Source organism: Coturnix japonica, chromosome 4 (genome assembly GCF_054131305.1).
Source record: "Coturnix japonica strain WE chromosome 4, WE-NBRP24, whole genome shotgun sequence".
NCBI classification, from domain to species: Eukaryota; Metazoa; Chordata; class Aves; order Galliformes; family Phasianidae; genus Coturnix; species Coturnix japonica.
In genome coordinates, this window is record NC_140666.1 from 48,241,531 (window position 1) to 48,261,282 (window position 19,752).

The 19,752-nt window shown below is 34.6% G+C and overlaps 1 long non-coding RNA gene across 2 annotated transcripts in view; it reads right to left on the reverse strand.

The window, feature by feature from the left end:
- LOC107313364 (uncharacterized) overlaps window positions 1-19,752 on the reverse strand; it is an 86,367-nt gene that overhangs the window by 18,593 nt on the left and 48,022 nt on the right. The window contains exons 2-3 of one of the 2 annotated variants that reach the window (XR_001554963.3): window positions 15,788-15,900; window positions 13,268-13,411 (exon numbers count right to left, since the gene is read on the reverse strand). This is a non-coding gene — a long non-coding RNA (uncharacterized LOC107313364). Of the gene's footprint in view, window positions 1-13,267; window positions 13,412-15,787; window positions 15,901-19,752 lie in introns of those variants that run through there. The other variant, XR_014945360.1, reaches the window with a different exon arrangement.

Genomic DNA, 19,752 nt, shown 5'->3' on the forward strand with positions numbered 1-19,752 from the left:
TTCAATTTCATTTTCGAGGATACTTGTAATACAGATTCTATCAGAACTGCTGCCCTTATCTTATAACCACGAGTATAACGTTTCATGTCAGTGTTTCAAGATGCTTGAACTCATTCTAATAACAGCAGCTCTGACTTCTTTTTTTTTTTTTTTTTTAAAATATATTTCAGTGTCTGAACTTCATGTTCCTACTTAAAAACAGAAGTAATGTGAATAAATATCTTCCTATTCTGTGGGGACTGTGATTTCTGATAAAAGAAAAACAGGCACTAAGAGTAGTGAGTGCTCCACATGTAAAAAGGGAACAGTCAGCTAAACCAATGCAGTGATGGAAAACAGAGTGGCCTTTGACAAATACGTAAGTATAAATTTCTTCATCATGTGAAAAGGAAACATTCTGGAGTTGTGGAAAAATCTGTAAGGTCTAGCACTAAAATTTGTTTCAGCTCAATGCACATCAGGAATGCAGTGTACTAATAAACTGTAAAAAGAGATGGAGAAATGAAGGGGTAAAAAAAATAGATCTAAATTTATTTCCAAAAGATATGTACTAATTTTATTTAAACTTTGCCATAGATCTCAGACTGATAGTGCCCAAAAATATCATAATATTTTACCAAGGCCTCAACAGCAGTACTCAGAAGCATTTAACTTAAAATGGCATGGAATTTTAATCTTTTAATGTACAAACATTCTATAATTTCCACAGAAGAATATCCAAACCCTCAGAATTACTTAGGTACCTAAATCCTATCTCGGCACATAATTCCCTCCTTCACAATATATCTAGCTATATTTCTGCATCTTACTGAGGAGATAAGCTTTAAAAATTTTCTGTGTTGTTTTTCCATTGTTAAGAAATAATTCCTATGTGAATTATTCTTCTGATATGCACAGTTAAAGGAAGGTTTAACTCTTTTAGTACTTAACAACTACCTTTTTCTTAAGAGCATTCAGAAAACTTTCCATAATAATCGTTTCAGAAAGACAATCATTTGTAGTAATAGAATCATCATAGAATCACAGAATCGTTTATGTTGGGATGTACCACTGAGATCAACTAGTTCCAGCCCCCTTTGGTGGGCAGAGCTGCTCTACTCTAGCTCAGGCAGCCCAGGACCCCATCCAGCCTGGCCTTGAGCACCTCCAGGGATGGGAAATTTATGGCTTCTTTGGGCAGCCTGTTCCAGTGCATCACTCTCCACTGAGGGAAGAATCTCCTCATAACATCTAAGCCAAATCTCTCATCTTTTAGGTTAAAGCCATTCCACCTTGTCTTATCACTATGTAAAAAGTCAGTCTCTCTCCTGCTCATAAGCATCTTCCAACCACTGGAAAGCTGCAGTGAGATCTCCTCAGAGCCTTCTCTTCTGCAGTCTAAACCAGCCCAACTCTCTCAATCTTTCTTCATAGAAGTGGTGCTCCAGCCATCCACAATTATTTTCATAGCCCTACTCTGAACCCACACCAACAGCTCTGCAATCTTTCTGTATTGGGGACCCCAGACTTGAATGCAGTGCTCAGATAGAGCCTTACAAGGGCAGAGTAGAGGGGGACAATCATCTCCCTCTTTCTGATTGCCATGTCTGTTTTGGTACAACACAGGGTACTGTTGGCCTCCCAGGCTGCAAGAGCACACTGCTGGATCATTTAAAGCAATAAACGTTAAACCCATTCAATAACCGAATTAGTTTATGGACTTTTTCATCATTTGAGGGGAGAGATTATGGAAAGATAACTACCCTTGTGTGCTTTGTTTGGCACCAATCAAAACCTGTAAACTGTTATAGGGGGCTGTAAATCATTACAGGAGACTTTTCTTGTAGACAATAACTTAAAAGACAGCATCAATTCATACTTCTCAGAATGTTCCTGATAACTGATTCTGTGTCTATGTAAAGCTGATTTAAAGAATGTCCTGAGATAATCTAATGTGAATTTGTATCAGATGCACAACTATTTTACAGTTCAAGGGATCGTGTATTTTCTACTAAAGATATTACTCTGAAGCAAGCACATTCTCCTGAATTTGTCCTTTTTATACTGGGAGACTGCTTTTTGATAAATGTTGCATAACTAACACAGATGTTTGAAATCTTCAGCAATTTGATGACATGCAGTTTCTTGGTCCTCTCAATCCCGTTACAGTCTGTGCTTTTTAGATAATAATTGGATATCATTCTTACAAGAATTTTTAAATTTAGCCTGATAGGAAGATAGTTTGTCTGACTACCAAAATTTAAAATACAGACTGATACGAGGTGATTTACAAAGCTTTCAGTGTTTCTATCTACATAAGTACTCCCTTCATTTTTCTTGTTGCTTATGAGTGGGTGGCCAAAATTTCAACAACTTAGAAAAAAATAAAACACAGCTATGTAGGTCAAACTCTACACTCTATCCAAATTTCACTAGATGAAGTCACAGATAAAAAGGGGGAAAGCAGAATCTAGATTATTACTTGCAGATAAGGAAGTTCCTGAAAATAATTCCCTTGAATTTTACAGTTAGAAAAATGATCTTTTCCTATTACAAAAAAAGAATCATTATTTCTTAGAAACATTAACTGGCTTGGAATAACATCAACCATGACAGTCGCCTCTTTTCTTCTGCACCTCAACATAAAGATTCTGTGGGAGAAGTCCCAAACGATGTTTGCTTCTGCCTCTAATCCAAATGTGTTAGGTCAGAAGGAATTCTCACTATTTCCTTGATTCCTTCTCAACGAATAACTTTTTCTGCACCCTCCAACAAATAAAAAAATCTTGAAGAATGTCAAGCATCTCCTATTATTTTAGGACATACACTTGATGATGAACAAATCAAATAGAATGTTTCATTGGGTAAAATAACATATATCTCAGAACTGATTTCTAATCCTGTAATGCAAGTTTTAACTTAGCAACATGATAAACAGCCAGTTAAGGCAACTAAGATATTTTGTTTATACTTGTGGATAAACTATAAGACTTTGGATCTAGACAAAATTTATCAAAATTATTATGTTTCTGAAAGAGAAATGGGCATTCTTGAAACTATGACTATTGGTGTGCCAAATCCATGAGCTTAACATAGTTACATGATGAATATCCCGCATAATTAGCCACAGGCCTCTTTGAATATCTCAGTCTGTATTAAAAAAAATGATTTAATCTCTCTCTTATGGTATTTACAAAGGGTTATTCAATTCATACTTGACATGACATGTAAAAGCATATAAAACAAAACATGTCTGAAAGTAAGGATTCCAAAACGAATTTGCGAAATAGATTTCATACACAGAAAAGTGCCTTGGCCAAATGCCGTCATTATTGAAGACTAACATGTATTTTATCATTTGTTCTTGAAAACATCAACCTCTATAGGCAGGGTATTTTTTCACATACGCTGAAAACTAATGCATTCTTTAATTACTTCCTGTATCTCTAATTTTGTTCTGCTCAGAACATTTTAATGACTGAGTGTACTGCATCTGGCATTTACTAGAGACCAGAAATAATCAACAAATTTATTTATAAATTTGACAACTTGTCTTCTTATGAGTGATGAAAAAATAGATATAGCAAAATGATCTGAAGAATCAGTTTTCTATAGGCAAACAACTAGATGTTTTCCACCTAAGAAAACCCCAGAGTAGGATGATTTTTCTCTAAGTGAAAATTAGAGTGGTTCTGTCAGATCAAAGTATCTGTTAAAATAGGAGTATGTACAAACTCATTTTTAGCACAGCATGTGATCTGTTTAGGCAGAACTTGTAATACTTGAATAAAATCTTCATTTACACTGACATGTTGCCTGTAAGACTTTTCATGTATAGACTGTGTACTAACGTGTTTTTTTTTTTTACAAAGTATTTCCTTACAAGTCAAACTTCTGAATGTATATTATTTAAGAAAAAAACCAGATCCTTTCTAATAATGCACATTTAGAATGAGTGCTTCAATTTAGAATTGACAAATTGAACTGATAAATCTTGAACATTCTGCTGATACTACTTCATTATTTATGTAAATAATGTGTGTCAGAAAATACATTAAAACCATGAGAAAAAATCTTAGTGCTACTATAGCAGATTTTATACAGCTCATAACTGTCTCATGTCACTAAGTGAAAGTTGATAGTATAAGACAAAACACCAATTTCCCTACATTTTGAATCTTCTATGACATGTCTATCAGAAACTTTAGTTACAAGGAATAATTTACCATGTGTCAGGAATTCCAGAATGACAGTGGTGCACTGAGTCAGCAGTCTAGCATTCTTTAACATGATAAAATATGTAGGCTTATTTCTGTACTTAATTCACCCATGAAAATTATCATGTTGCTACAAGTTCTCCAGTTTTCAGTGGAGGGTACAAAAGTGGAGCTTTTGGATAGTAGTCTTCTAAAGTGAAGTGAAGCCATTCTATAGGAAAAGAATATATCTAGGTGTGATTTTGGGACAACTGATTAAAAGAACCAATGCAGAGGGATTATCTTTATGTCAACAGTTAGGCAGAATTAGGCTTATCCAACATTGAAATGTTTTACAGGACCAGTGAGATGGTGAGGGGAGCAAAGAGAAACAAGGCACACATACTCCAAACTAAATGCACGGTAATCCGAATCAAAGTTTGAAATACATCATGAATAGACTATATATTTCATAACAGCATCTCATTTACAAAAATAGCTACCTCCCAGATAGAAGCCTTCACTTTTCATAGAACAAAAAAAGTAAATAAATAAACAACCCTAACCTCTGAGCAGGGTGTCCCAAACATTATGTGACAGAAGAATTTAATCAAGGCTTCTACTGATCTGGCTTGAATATCTTAAGGATGGAATTTCTGTCACTAATAAAAATAATTTCCTCAAACATAAAATAATCATTTTTGTATTTCATACCTTTTATTTTCTGATGGAGAAACTGGAATAGACAAAATTATTAACACTTCAGAGGATATTTTAATTTTACATTTATCAGATGTTTGGTTTAATTTTTTGTTGTTAATGTTTTCTAAAAAGATGTTTGTTGCTTTCTTTAAGAGAAAAGAACAGGAATAATCTAAACAAAGCATTTGATCTTGGAACATTTCTCATAGAACAATCTATATTACCAGTGGAGGAAATTGACAGATTATGACTAGATTTAGAACTTCTATCTTTTCAAATTCAGGTTTCCTTTTATCATTTTCATTTTCTTTACTTAAAAATACCTCATTCTCTAGGGCTTGCAGTTTAAATTTCACAAATAAAACTTGTTGTGCAAGTACTTGGCATGTTTCAAAGATTTTTTTTTAAACTAATTTCCTGCTCTCAATTTCAAATAAACATCTGCAATATGTAGCCTTTGGCAGCATTTTACAGTAGCCAATTTGCTTCTGCAAATACTAATTGAGAGATTTTGTGGATAAAAAACACAGTAAGCAGCTGTTAATCTAGTGTAAAGTATTTGTTCTTAAATTCTCTACAGAGAGAATTTGACATCTACATATTTATTTTTAGGTATCTTAATTTCCCATGTAGAAGGCAAACCTAAAACTTAGGGAATATCAGACAACAGCAGTGTGGGAGTGTGTTCCCATTATTGTGATAATCAATTGCTATGGTAAATGAAAAATAATCATTTTAAAGAAAATAGAGCTGAACAAAAGTGGAAAATAATATCTTTACCAAAGGTACTAGAATCTGGAAAAGCCAGTCAGATTAGCCAAAACCTCTCCTCATTATTTGTGCATGAGCAATAAAAAAAAAAATGGGCAGAATACGAGATTATCATTATCTCCAGCAAGTATCTCTGAATCATTGTGACACAACATTAAAACATTATGTTACTGTGTTCTCTGAAATGTAATATGTGAAATGTGTTGGAATAATACTTGTACGCTACACACTAACAAATGACAAGTTGTGCTGAAAACATCTCAGTATTAGCATACAAGAATAGAGATTATTTCTTCTAAAAGAAAAACAAAAGCAAAAACAAACAAAAAAAAAGAAAAATATTTTTTAGAATTTAACCATTTATCTAAATCACAAATGTAGCAACATGTCACTTTACAGTATTCCTACTTCTTTAGACAACACAAATGAATGTTTTGTATTCTCCTTTACAGGATGGCATTTCTTTTTCACTTTTTGGAATATATGGAGGAGCAAATGATTTTAAACTAGTTAGCACTGCCTTAAACATTCCTCTATTTAGCATGCCTAAGTATCTAAATATTTAGTGATTTTAAACAAGACAAATCCTTTCCTATACTCTAGGCTGTTTCCATGCTCCTTTCAAAGCATCAGTTGTTTCTAAAATAAGATCTTTTTGAAGACAACTAAATAATTTCCTGTCACATCCATATCTGACTCTTACCAGTACACCAGTATGGAATTTAGTTATCAGCTGGGAATTGCAGACATACTAAACCTCTGTCAGTGCTAGGAGGTATTCTGCATATTATTAGGCTGGAACAATAGCAGAAATGGCATAGATGTCAGTGGCAGAAATATGAAGCACATAAATTATTTTCCCAAAATTATATTCTTGATTAATTTTTGCTTTCTGTCTGGGTCATAAATGCAAAGCCAGAGTTTTTCAGTAGTTCAGCCAGTGTTACAGGATCTTCTCCTACAGAGTTTAGGAGCTTTTCTAATTCTTTACTGAACAGAAAATCCTTTCACACCACTCTATCTCCAGTGATTATTGGTAAGCTCCAAAACTGGGAACTACAAACAACAATCTCTGTGAACAGTTTTAAGAAGCTATTTTAAAAGCATTTTATTTTTTCTTCCTGAAGGAAGGAGGGTGGATTAAACATGAAAATAATTAGAAAGAAACTCACATATGAAGTAAACCACATATCTGGATTTTCAGTGGATTGTATGTTATGCACCTGGCAAATGCTGGCATTGGATGCTACCCACTTGTGTGAGGTCTTTTTCTTTTCACTTTGTGATAGCATCTGAAATTCTTGTTTAGAACAGTTCCAGAACATACTAAATGAAGTAATTCTTCAGTATTTAAGGCAATATTATTATACTGGAGAATAAGCCTGGCAGCACTATGGATAGATTGCATGGCTATTTATTATCACTCTAAGACCAAACTATTTTTTTTTAATGAATGAAGGCTCCAGTATGGAATACACTGAACAGAGAAATAATAAGAATTAAAAAAAAAAAAAAATCCCACTCAAAAACAGAAGGAAGTTGATACGTAGAATGTAGGGTGGGTGGGTGGGAAATGTAAAGAGCAGTGAGATAATTAAAGGAAAAATGGCTGTGTAATTTACTAAAGTTGACATTATTCACTTTGTAAAACTGGAGTCTATAAAAGATTAGTTATTTAATACTGAGACTCTGGCTGAGTTGTGACTGTCTTTAAAATCATTACAGACAAGTGTAAGAAAAGAATGGTAAACAGACAGATGACTTCAATTCTATTTTATCCAACATAATCCAAAAGCAATAAATTGCATTTGAAAACACAGACATTGTCTTCTCTTTTCCATCAGGAGAGATGACCATCAAAACACACTGCAGATAATCATAATCTCAGTTCCTGCCTGTACACAAGGAACTAATGACTTTGAATCTAATTTCTTTGTTCATCTTGCATGCTTGATGACATCAATTCCCCAATCCCCCATTCCTATTCCCACTTTCAACGGAAGATATCTGGTTTACAAAATAAGCAACCAAACATAATATTTCCATGTAAAATCTTTAAGAAATTGTTGCACTGTTGTCCACAGATTTTGGTGCAGATATTGTCACCTAGCAAAATCAATAGCTGTGGCATTTCACAGAGTTACATGCATTGAAAAGGATCATCAAAACTATCTGAACAGATTGTCTCTTAAACTGGCCTAGAGGTAGGATGCAATCCCAAACCTGTACAATTTTATTCAGGGAGTGAGTTAATAAGTTCCAGCTTTCCTAAGTTGTGTTTGTAAGAGCACAGGGAGGATCCAAGAAAGAAGGAATAAGCAGAAACATACAGCTGTTGTGGAACAAATAGCCTAGTGGCTTAAAGGTCAGTTTAAAATGCTTTAAAATCCAAACCCATACCTTACCTGTCTTAACACAGGAATATCATCTGAAGTCACTTATCCTACAGAAATCTTTACTGTCAGACTGACTAATGCACAGGACTTACAATGTGGTTAAAATTGTAAATGACTAATAACTGGAACAATTTTATTTTAATCTTCATATTTGTGGTCCCGGCATACCTATGAAATTGATTCAACTGAGGAAGAAGGTGCTTAGGTTGGGAGTCTTCCTTTGGGACTGAGCTTCAAGTAAGACATCAGCTAATGGAGATCTGGAATCTTATTCCAATGAACACAAAGTCATAGGCAGAAACTAAAACACATACAGAATGTACCTGCCTCTGGATAGAGGTGGCAGCTAAAGATATCAGTGATGCCTAAATGGGCAGCTAAGTGCCTAAAGTGGTGTATATTATCACTAAAGTACTTTTGAGAAAACCAGCTCAGTGAAAATCCAGCTACACATATATCTCCAGGTATCTTCTAACTGAACCATTGATTCATGGCAGTTTTATTTTGGTCACATTTTGACTTTATCTGTTCTCTTCTCAGGCACGGTATTTGTTCTAGTAAACTCTGATAAAAAAGAGTTTAGCTGTGTTGTTTATATAACTTCTATTTCTGTCTTATTCATGTTCCAACACTGCCATTACACTTTGCAATAATTGAGCACAGGATTAGGAATTCTTGGTTTCTGGCATTTCTCTTGCGCTTTTAGACAGTAAGAAAAAAATCAAGTAGAGGAGGTCAACAATTTATAATTTTTTATCATTTTAACAACAATAGCACTGCAGTTCCTCCTAGGCATCCCTCACCAAACAAGTCACGAAATGTAAAAGAGATATGTATGTACGCATATGTACTTCAGTAACCTTTAAAACATTTCCTGGAAAATAAGAGGATGAACTTGTGCCTACTCATTACAGCTACCAAGCTGTTTATCCCAAACTTTGCTTCGTTGTTCTTATTTATAGAATAAATTTGGCTTGTGTGGTCTGATTTACTAGCAAGTGTGCTGGAATGATACAACTGATTTTGAACTACTGAGGTTTATGTGAAACTTAATTGAAGTGAAACACTGAAACTGGAAAGGCGTAAAAGTGTAGAATTCTTAATTTTTGTGTTCACAAATATCATCCAAAACTCTATCAAGATAAAAATGTCTCAGTGTGTCTCACTTCTACAACACGTGTGCTAACACTATGACTTAGTATGAACATAATGAAAAAATACAAACTGAAGACTGAAGGGAAAGGGTTGGCAAGATTGATATTGGCTGAAATTTGTAAAATGGAACCTTCTTTCACTTGTTCTTCATGTCTAAAGCTTTTATTCACCATTGGCTTTGTTTCAAGCTTGATGGGAAATCGTTTCACACACAAAAAATATCTCTCTCAAAACCACATGAGATTTCATTAAAGGACCGAGAGAGAAAGAAAGACTAATCTGGCAATTCATGTGATTAGCTGAGCAGAATACACTGGTCATTCTATTCTCAAATTTCTCTTGTGCCTAGTTTAAGTTTTACATTTTTTACTGCACATGTTTCTCATCCCCATATTTCCTTCCTGTCACAATGGAGAAAAGATTGCCATGACAAGAATTTATTTTTTTATATATTTTATACGGAACTGTTCACATACATATTGCTTTTTCAGCTTCCCACTGGCAAACATGAGTGATCCATTCTTTAACAGTGCCAAACATTATCTACAATTATTTCTAGATTGTTATTTGGTTGTTGGAATTAGAGATACACCAAGGAAGAAATTATATGGTGTCCTTGACAAGAATGCCAGAAAAACATATATATCTTTTTTGATTATTATTTATAGCCATATTGTGCTTGGAATTCATTGAATTCACAGGCTGAATTGTACTTACAAAGTAAGACTTATCTGCCAGACAGTAGAACATCCTGGACAACCATCCACCAAGGAAATGACTAAAAAGTTTGAAATGCTAAAGAACAGTCAAGAAATAGGTGGTGTTCTACAGATAAAGCTTCTAGACAGAACTATGGGAAATGGAGGATATCTCTGTTAAACTATGTAGGGGAACTGCTAGGTCACAATATGAACTTGTGATTGGCAGTTAGTAAGATAGTGGTAGTAATTTTTGAAGAAAATACTGAAGGCAGATTCATTTGTTTTATAATCTGACAGAAGCAGGTATTATAGAGCTGTATAAATAGCACAAAGAGACTACATGAGATCCTGAGAGACTTAAAAGAAAGACCCAAAAATGGACGACCCAGCGCCCTGCATCTATTACAAACCATGTGGGCTTCCCCACTTAGGATTCAAATTAAAGCAAATGACACATTTTTAAAACCCCAAGTTGGGACAGTGAATAACATTTTGCTCCCTGCCCATGAGAACCTAGAGCCAGTGACCCACAAGGTGAAGTGGCCTTGGGAAGTGCAAGCGGGACCAAAGTGGTGCAGTCAACTTGGACCATGGGGGAAGCTATTAGAAGAAGGGAGAGTGGTAACCACACAAGTTAAAGGTACATGGCCCTTAGAGACTTAATACAAATCTCAATTTTTATTGCAAAGGAGACACTAGTTACAACACTTTGGCAAGTCCCCTTAGGTATCTGATGTAGATATCAGATAAGGTGTGGTACAAAAGGCCTGGAAATGCCCCTTGTCTAGGCAGAAATTTTGACTGAGGACAGAAATTTTTCACGCTTTGAAACTGTGATTTTTATATAAAAGGGATAAAAATAAATTAGAAAAAACAGATGTTCAAAATAGAATTATTTTTAGAAAAAAAAATATTTTTATCATTGTGTCTTGATGGAAAACACAATATTGAAACTATTTCCTAAAGTTTCTCTTCTCCATGGTAACCTAGAATTGTTGAAAAACAGAGCCTTTACTTAGTTAAAAATAAATACATGCAAACCAAATTGCAAAGTATTTTTACGTACAATACACTATTGTACACAGTGATAAAAGATGTAATTAAATTTCAACTTTTCCATTCTCCTTTATGTACCAAGATAATTATTTTTGAGAAAAATTACTAGAGAAAGCCACAATGAATTAAAATGGAAATTATCTTGCTAGAGAGCCCACATTTAGAGAAGAAAAAAGCAAATACATTTTTCCATCTAATATTAAACAGCCATGGCATGGGAAATATTTGTCTTAGTTACTACATTCAGAAAGTTGAATTTTTGATTTCATTAATGTGAACAACAGAAATATTGTTTTCCAACTGTCATGGTTTTGTAATTTTGTTATCAGTATTACACATAACATCATGTAAAGTATAGATACTTATATCGAATGTGCAGTTCACAGAAGAAGACTACATAACCCAGAGAACATCACGGTCAGGGATAAGTCAGGGGACCATAACGCTATATAATCTCATTCCCAGGCTGGAGTTCTCTCTCTCTCGGACTCTCAGAGAGTGGGAAGCATTCCAGCTGTGTCGCCTAGAGTTCACAGTAGGCCTCACGGTTTTCAGGGACTCTCTCTCTCTGTTTCGTTCGATTTATTAGCCTCAATTATATTATATTGTGTTAACTTGTATTCTGATATCATATTTAGGAAAATAAGTTTTTTCTCCTTAGATTGCTGCTGTTTTTATCCCATTTCCCTTTTCCCCCTCCTTTCCGGGCCCCAGGGGCCCGACGGGGTGGCTCCCCCCTGTCATTGGCATAGGTAAATCTAGGTAACCCGTGACAGATTTTTGGTGGAGGATGCGGGCATAGAGTTTCTGCTTTTTTTTTTTTTTTTTTTTTTTTTTTTTAGCTTTTAGAACAACTCTCTCTTTGCTCTCAAAGAGCTTCATTAGCTTCGTTACAGGAGTGTAATGAGACTCTGGTGGGAAACCAGGACACCTTGCCTGTTGCAGTAGCCCTTACTGAATCTGTTAACGCCTACTTTAAAGGAGCAGATCCTTCATTAGACCTGGTGGCCCGTACGAGGACTGGCTTTCATCAGTCGTTTCTGATACTATTATGGGATCATTATGATTAGTTGATAGAAACAATTTCTTGTACATTTCATCTAGTCGGTCTTCTAGCCGTGAGATGGCAGAAACTGCGGCACGCAGTGGGGGGAGCTGCTGATCGACGGTTTGAAGTATTATAATCATTTCAATAACTCAGGGCCATCTGTCCTCGAATCCTCTAGATGCTGTTACCAATGACTGTGCAGTTCTCTCTGGTGCTGTACTTGTGATTTTCTGCCACATGTCAGGATCGGTCCTCACTCTCTCAGAATCACGTTCGTTTGGATCAGGGTTGTACAACATTTCCATCATCGCCATTTCCCTCAGGTACTGGATACCTTTTTGGACTGTATCCCAACAAGTAATTTTAGGCTTCAAAGCATCCCTGTAGGGGTACCTTTCTCTCACGGCTTCTAACAGCCGGCTCCAGAGAGTGGCAGCTCCATCCGAACATCTGCTAATCCCTCTGTCGACACCTGCATCTTGGGCAATGCTTCCTAGTTGGCGAGCTTCATTACCATCTAGAGACAAGCTGTTGGCCCCGTTGTCCCAGCAGCGAAGCAACCAAGCAAGGATACCTTCATCTTGACGCTGTGTAAACTCCTTTCTTGAGCCTTGGATTTCATTCAGCTCCAGAGGTCGACAATAAGTAATTTCCTCCTCCTCATCAGTCTCTTCTTCATGCCTCTTGGTTTTTCCTTTTGCCTTTTTTGGTACTGATCCATGCCCGGCACCTGGATCATCTGCTGCCCCCCCCCCCACCCTGCTTCTCCTTCTTTTCATTCTAGATGCATGGAGACCCGTTTCCATTTCTTGCCTTCCAAAGGGGCAACTGATATTGCTACTGATGCCTCCTGTGACTGATCAGAGTTAACTTGGGATTTTTCTTTTTTAGCTTGAATCTTAGATTGGAAACTCTCTCTCTCCAGAATAGTATGATACAGAGCATGGTATGCATAAGCCAAACCCCAAATAAGGTTTACCTCCTTAGATCTCTGACCCAAATACTCACTTAATTTCTCAGGGTCCCTTAGGTGTTCAAGAGTGAAATGCCATGACACTGCGGGTCCCCATGCTTCTATGATTTTTCCTAAACCTTTCCATATTCTCTGCCAGTCAGCATTCTCTGGCTCTGGAGGAGACTTCCGCATAGAACGAATGTATAGGATTCCATATACATTCATTTATATTGATAACATGGATACAAGTACAAACCCTGTCTCGGCTATTGAAAAGCGTGCAGAAATCTGAGAGTATAGCCTGTACACTGGATTGAACATGGTGGTGTTTATAAAATTGCCTATTCCATCTGGGATGCAAGTGTTTGTAAGATTAGCTATTCCATCTGGGATGTAGATGCCAAAATTCCATACCACATCGCATATAAGTACCAGGCAGATGCCTCCATCAGCTAAAAAAAAAAAATAAATAAAAAATTACAAAATTACAAAACCATGACACCAACAAACTGAAGTTAATAATTCTATGATTTTGTTGACATATAGCTGCTTAAAGAAAAAGCAATCAATTTTACATTTATATAATCTAGTCATATATCATTTATATCATTATGTTTCTTCCTGGAGATCTATACGGTGCAGTCACAACCTACTTGGAATGTAGCTGATACCAGTACTTGTTTTCCTGCATCTCTCTCACTGTAGCTGAGTCTAAAACTTCCTGTCAATATTTAGTAGTATTTTGGCATCTGTGTAATAACATTAGTCAAACATTTTTCTAGATCTATGCTTGGTTAAGAAATAATGGATTTCTAACAAGTAGAGCAATAGGAACAAACCTCGCTCACACACTTAATGAACAACAGGTGGAAATTATTTTGTTGCCTGACTACTTTGATTATTACTGGCAAATAATTTCAATGTGCCTGACATTCTCAAATATTTATGGTGTAGTATGAACACAAAATGAAAGCTTGGTGGAATATATAGATGCTTAAAAGAATTTGTCACTAAGTCAGAAAGTAGAAAAACAGCCTGATATTCCAGTCACATCTAAGTGTTACGCATAGCAAATGGATGTCCTTTAAAGTTCATAAAGTTTTTAACTTGTTTGTAGGAATATCCTGCCATGTTCAAAAGGTGTTTGAAAATCTGTTAAATCATTTAAATGTATATTTAGAATCAAAATTAAATATATTCTTAATGTCTAAGGATAATCTTTGTTGTGTTCCATAAACTGAGTAACATCGGAAAGTTGAATATAAGTAATCGGGTGATGAGCCTTACAGACATATGTTACTGTGTTACTTTGGGCCAGTGAACAAATAATTATTCATAGCATGTGACAAAGGATGATAACAGAATGTAGACATCCCCAAACAGCAGCAAGTCCAGCTTTTGTAGCTTTTGCCATACAAGAGCCTAGGATTTTAATGGCTTAATTTGAGTCCTATAGAGAATTAGGAAATATGCCTACTTTTCTGCAGTTTTGGCTAGAAATTGTAGTCTGGATCTAAGAAACATTTTTCCAGTGAAAACATCCCTCCAAAAGGTTTTATTTTTGCCAAAATAACCTTTTCTTAAGGGAAAAATATGAACAAGTTCCCAAACAGTTTTGTAGATGATTCATGGCAATAAGCTGCACTTATACTGCAAGATAAACATGAGTCCTTTAGTTAACTTTCTTGAGCAGCTGAATGTTGAAAACCTTTATTTCAGAAATATTTAGAGACTGGCACAATATTTCTTACCATCATGAAACAGTATTGAATGAAATTCACCAATTAGCAGACTATCCTTGTGGATTGTTCTACCATATACAGCTTCTGAGGCTCTGACAAAGTTTATAAAAATGAACAAAACCAAGACTATGCACATGACTTTAACAATTAAAGGTAGTATGAGATAAGAACTGGAAAAAACTTTAACTTTGCTTCTGACTGTACCAGAGGAATGATAAGAAAACAAACTGTGTTAAGGAAATGGACAGTTAATGAAGTATAATTTGGCTTGGGAACTGGTATTTCAGGGCTACTGAACAATGTTCAAATACACGTCAATCAATCACTCTCAAACATATTTACACTATATGTATAATTGCTGTATGTATTCTCAACTTGACTTCCATTAACCTGAGAGTATAAGATTAACTTATCACACATAAGTAATATTTACATAGCACAGTCGATCATTCCTGAACAAACCTCATAAACCTTTTAAGCACAGAAATCCAAGCCATTTTATTATGGCATAAGATACATTTTCATGCATTCTGATACATCATTGATACTGGGATGAAGTTCTGGCATCATTTCAGCTAATGGGAGACCTCCTGCTAGCTTCTAAAACTCCAGTTATTTATCATGTGTATTTATCACATGTAATTACATGGGTTGGAGTCTGATATTTGGTATAATTTTGAGTCTAAAGGATTTTTATTCTGCAATACATTTGTTTAATTTTTATTTTCTGTAACCACTGGGACATTATAGAATATCGTATACACAATTCTAAATAACAAAAGTGATGTGACCTCTAATGAGGTTGTCCATTTATGATCTTCTGGCACATACAAATAGTCTGCCGGTTTGAGATAAACACTAGTGATGCACTGTAAACTCTATCATGATTAAACTTTTCTTATTATTAGGATTTCCTTCACCAATATGAGTTTTGCACTTAATTGGTTTGACATCTAAATTAGAAATGGTGAAATGTGAGAACATACCACTGAATTTCATCATCATGAATATACAAAAGAGCTACAATTGAATAAGGAAAAATAAATGCTTTTAATAAGCCAGCTATGAATTTGGAAACTCACTTACCAACTAGTACTTCAGCTGGCACACATCAGTGAAAAACCACAGAAATCATCTGACTGAAGATAACCTATGTGGGTTGCTCCAAAAGTAATACCTTCTCTTTAGTTCCAAGGAAACTACAAAAGATACAAAGAGCAAAATAACACTATTTGATATAGTATGTTCTCATTTGCAAAAAACTATTTTTCAACAGAAACACCACCATTACTATACATTTTAGCCAGCAATGAACAAGAGTTTGCATGCAATGCTCATAAAAATCTACACCACTGGATTTGACCCACTGTTCATGTCATGACTGCTAAAACGCACCACGCGCTACCTCAATGTGCTCACATCCACTGTTTGGTTTCAGTAAATGTTCAGCAAGCAGTGAATGTCAGTGTGTTCCATTTCTTTCAACATGGAAGAATTCAATTACACATCTTTGCTTCTTTCATATGCACTTCCTTGCCAGATACTGTTCTGTCAGATCGTTCCTCTGTCATCACCTGTCACATGACAACAAAATATAATGGAATAGTGGTAGGAAGGTTCAGCCTCTACTACTGTACCACCACCTCTGAGGTTGTGGGCCAGGGTAAAAAAATAAATAAATAAAAATAGAGGCAATACATTGTATATCAAATATTTGATCCTTCTTCTGCCTCTGTCTCATTAATATTGTACTTCAAAATTCATTCTTAACGTTATTGCTTATTTTATTTTCTTTGTGCTTGAGCAATGTGCTGGATACAGCCACGTCATACATATTCATAGTTTTCAGAAAATCTTGTATTTTGGTAAATAGCATAAGCCGGCATTTGGAAATTCTGTAATTAAATATTTTTTATAACATCTTAAAATACATCTTCTGTTTCTTAACATAATCTGAAATGTGAGAAAACAGCTATTAGTACTGTTCCCAACAGTGATATACCAACACCAAATCCACTACAAAGCAGCCTGAAATATCCATTCTGATGAGAGGTTCCAATATTAACCATATCTCAGCTTGGCACATATTTTTAGGAGCTCGACAATTAAAATGCATTTCATCCCACTAAATATAAATTATTTATGTAAGCTTCATAGAAGTTCCATTTTCCTTTCCTCTGTGCTTCCTTACACAAGCATTATTAAAAATTCTTTATCCATTTTAGTGTTTATTCTGAGAAGTTGTGTCTGATGAGGAATTTTATAGGGCAATTTAAATGTTATGTAAGTAATAAAAATTAGATTACACAGCATATAAATCGCAAGAGTAAAACATACATATGAAAAAAATCTAGAGATGAATTATAAAATTCAAATGCTTTAATAAAATGTGGATGAATCAAACTATCAAAGAGCAAAGTGCTTTAATAAAAATCTTTCCGTGCATCTTTCCATGCCACAGAAGCACATGAATATATGACACAAACAGTTAGGGCAGAGATTTCTTACTCAAGTTTTGGTGTATTAAGAAATTCGTTTCTGAAAATGAGAAGATGTATTTTAATGTCAGTGATAATGAGAGGCACTTAGGATTTTTTTATTTTGTATCCACTATCTCTATTATGCTTAAGTACTACAGATCATTTCAAAATATCTATTATGATTTAAGCATCAATTACATAAAAGTCGTGGAAATAAAACAGGAACAGTAAAATGCAAAGTTCACCCTTACCAACACTGAAATAGGTGAGAACTTTTCCGATTCAGATAGTGAGTAAATAATTCTAAGTTCAATGTACTTATTTATACCTACACCTAGATTTATATTACAGTGTTGAGATAAAAAGTAAGAGTCTTTCTTTGAAAGCTTGAAGATTCCAAATTGTTAAGTGGTTTGGAGTGCCTAAAAATATAGACAGAGTTGTTTCAGAAGCTTGAAGGAGACAAGAAACTACTAGTTTAGCATAAACGTCAAGAGAACTGTGTTGTACAAACTCATAGTAGTCACAATACAGAACAGAAAATCCCCGTGTTTAAGATATAGTACCCCTAAAATGTGACATTCTCTGAAAAAAACAGCCAACAAATTTTGACCCCTGAAGTCAACAAACAGTTTTTTTGAGGCTGAAGAGGAAGAAAAATAATACAAAATGTGGAGATCTGATTTGATGATCAGATTGTCAGAATTTATTCCTTTCTTTATTTTTTGTTCTATGTCAAGTGACACTGGCTGTCACAGTAAGAAAAAGCTGTGTAACTGAAACCCGTATACCTCTAACCAATTTAGCCTGCTTATGCATCTTCCTAAGGAATTACTGTTTTACACTGCACATTTAAGCATTTAAACAATTAGAAAGATTGCCAAATACACCAAAAGGGTTCCTAGAAAGTCTTAAACTACCAAGAAGTTCGCATAAAATGGGGCTGCTTATTTACAGAAAACAACTTTAAACAGTAATTATTTTGACTACTAGAGTGCGTTCAATATTAAAACACTGTACTAGGCTCAGGTAAAAGTCGAATATATGCAAGAATGTAGTGTTTCTTTAGGAGAACTAGGAATTTGGTTTCTAAATGTTTCAGAACATATCAATTTTTCTTTAAATTGTTGCACTTATCTGTGAGCATTTGGGAAGAAAAAAAAAGAAAAAGCAATTTCAGATACTATGTTAAAATATCTTACTGATTTACAGTAATATAATAAAATATATTACTGATTTACCGGCTTACAAATGTTTCATAAGTTTAATTTATTTTCTTTATTTTTATCTTGTTAATATAATAAATGTAAAGTTTACTTTAGAATTTGTTTGAGCATTATGGTAGGAACATTCCGAATTTGTGATGCAACAAATGCAAATTGCAAATAAATAAATAAATAAATAGAACTAACTCTTAAACTTTCTATGGTTTGTTTTTTTTTTTTCCTCCTAAATCTTAGTATGAACATATCTCAGTGGCTTCATATCAAGAATCTTTAGAGCATGAATTCTTACTAGGGAAACTACAAATCAATGCCAAATAAATAATGGATAAACGTTGTGCTGAAATCAAATGTTTTCTATTACTGGCTATCTCCCATGGCTTCACTGTGTTGTTTGTTTGCTTAATAAATCCATTGTAATCCATAATGACACCACTGAGGAGTGTAAATGATTTTACTGATTTTATGAGATTGTGTTGCATTCTCCTAGAACCAAAAGGAAAATTACAGATTCCTTTCACTGCTGAATATGAATTATTTACCTTCAGTTGCAGACTGTGTGTGTAAGATATGAGTAAAAAAATCTGAATTATATTTATATTAATTATGAAAAATTGTAGCTGTATGTACAGTGTATTATTTTAGTAGTTTATGTAGCCAGTTAGATTTATGGCAATGAACTACTTGGCCTTTATATCCAAATATATGGAAACTCTCCATGGAATCCATATAATTATCAGCATAGTTGAAGTTTATCACAGTGCAATTACTTTGCCAGGTCAGTACTTGTATTATGCTATGAGCCACTCCTTTGTCTCACATGGAGATCCTATTTTTGTATAATCCAAGATTACAGCTTCACTTCAACAAATTATAAATAAGATGTACAACCTGGTCACTGCAGGAAATATATTTCCTTCACTGTGCCTGGGGAGATGTTACAATCCACAGTGGTTATAAAGAAAATAGATACATCTGTGTTTCACATATCAGATAGAACGGTCAAAGAAGAAAACAGCACAGCTTGCATCAATAAGTAAATTAAATAGTGCTGCTCCAGATAACTCAGGATGCTGACTTAAAGTCTTTGTTTTCTTTGTTGCCTAGAAAATATGCTAAATTTAATTTATCATTCCTACATAGAAGTACAAACAATTTTCCTAGTCAAAGACATAAAAAAGTGTTTTCATAAAGTATCTTCCAGGGAAGATAAACTGCACGTGATTTATACTTCTACAAGTTTCCAAGACTTCCAAGGTAATAAATTGCTTATTAGTAAAATATTCTAATATCTGGCAAATCATTAAAGATACAGTTGAAAGGTTTTTGACTGCAGATTATTCCCAAG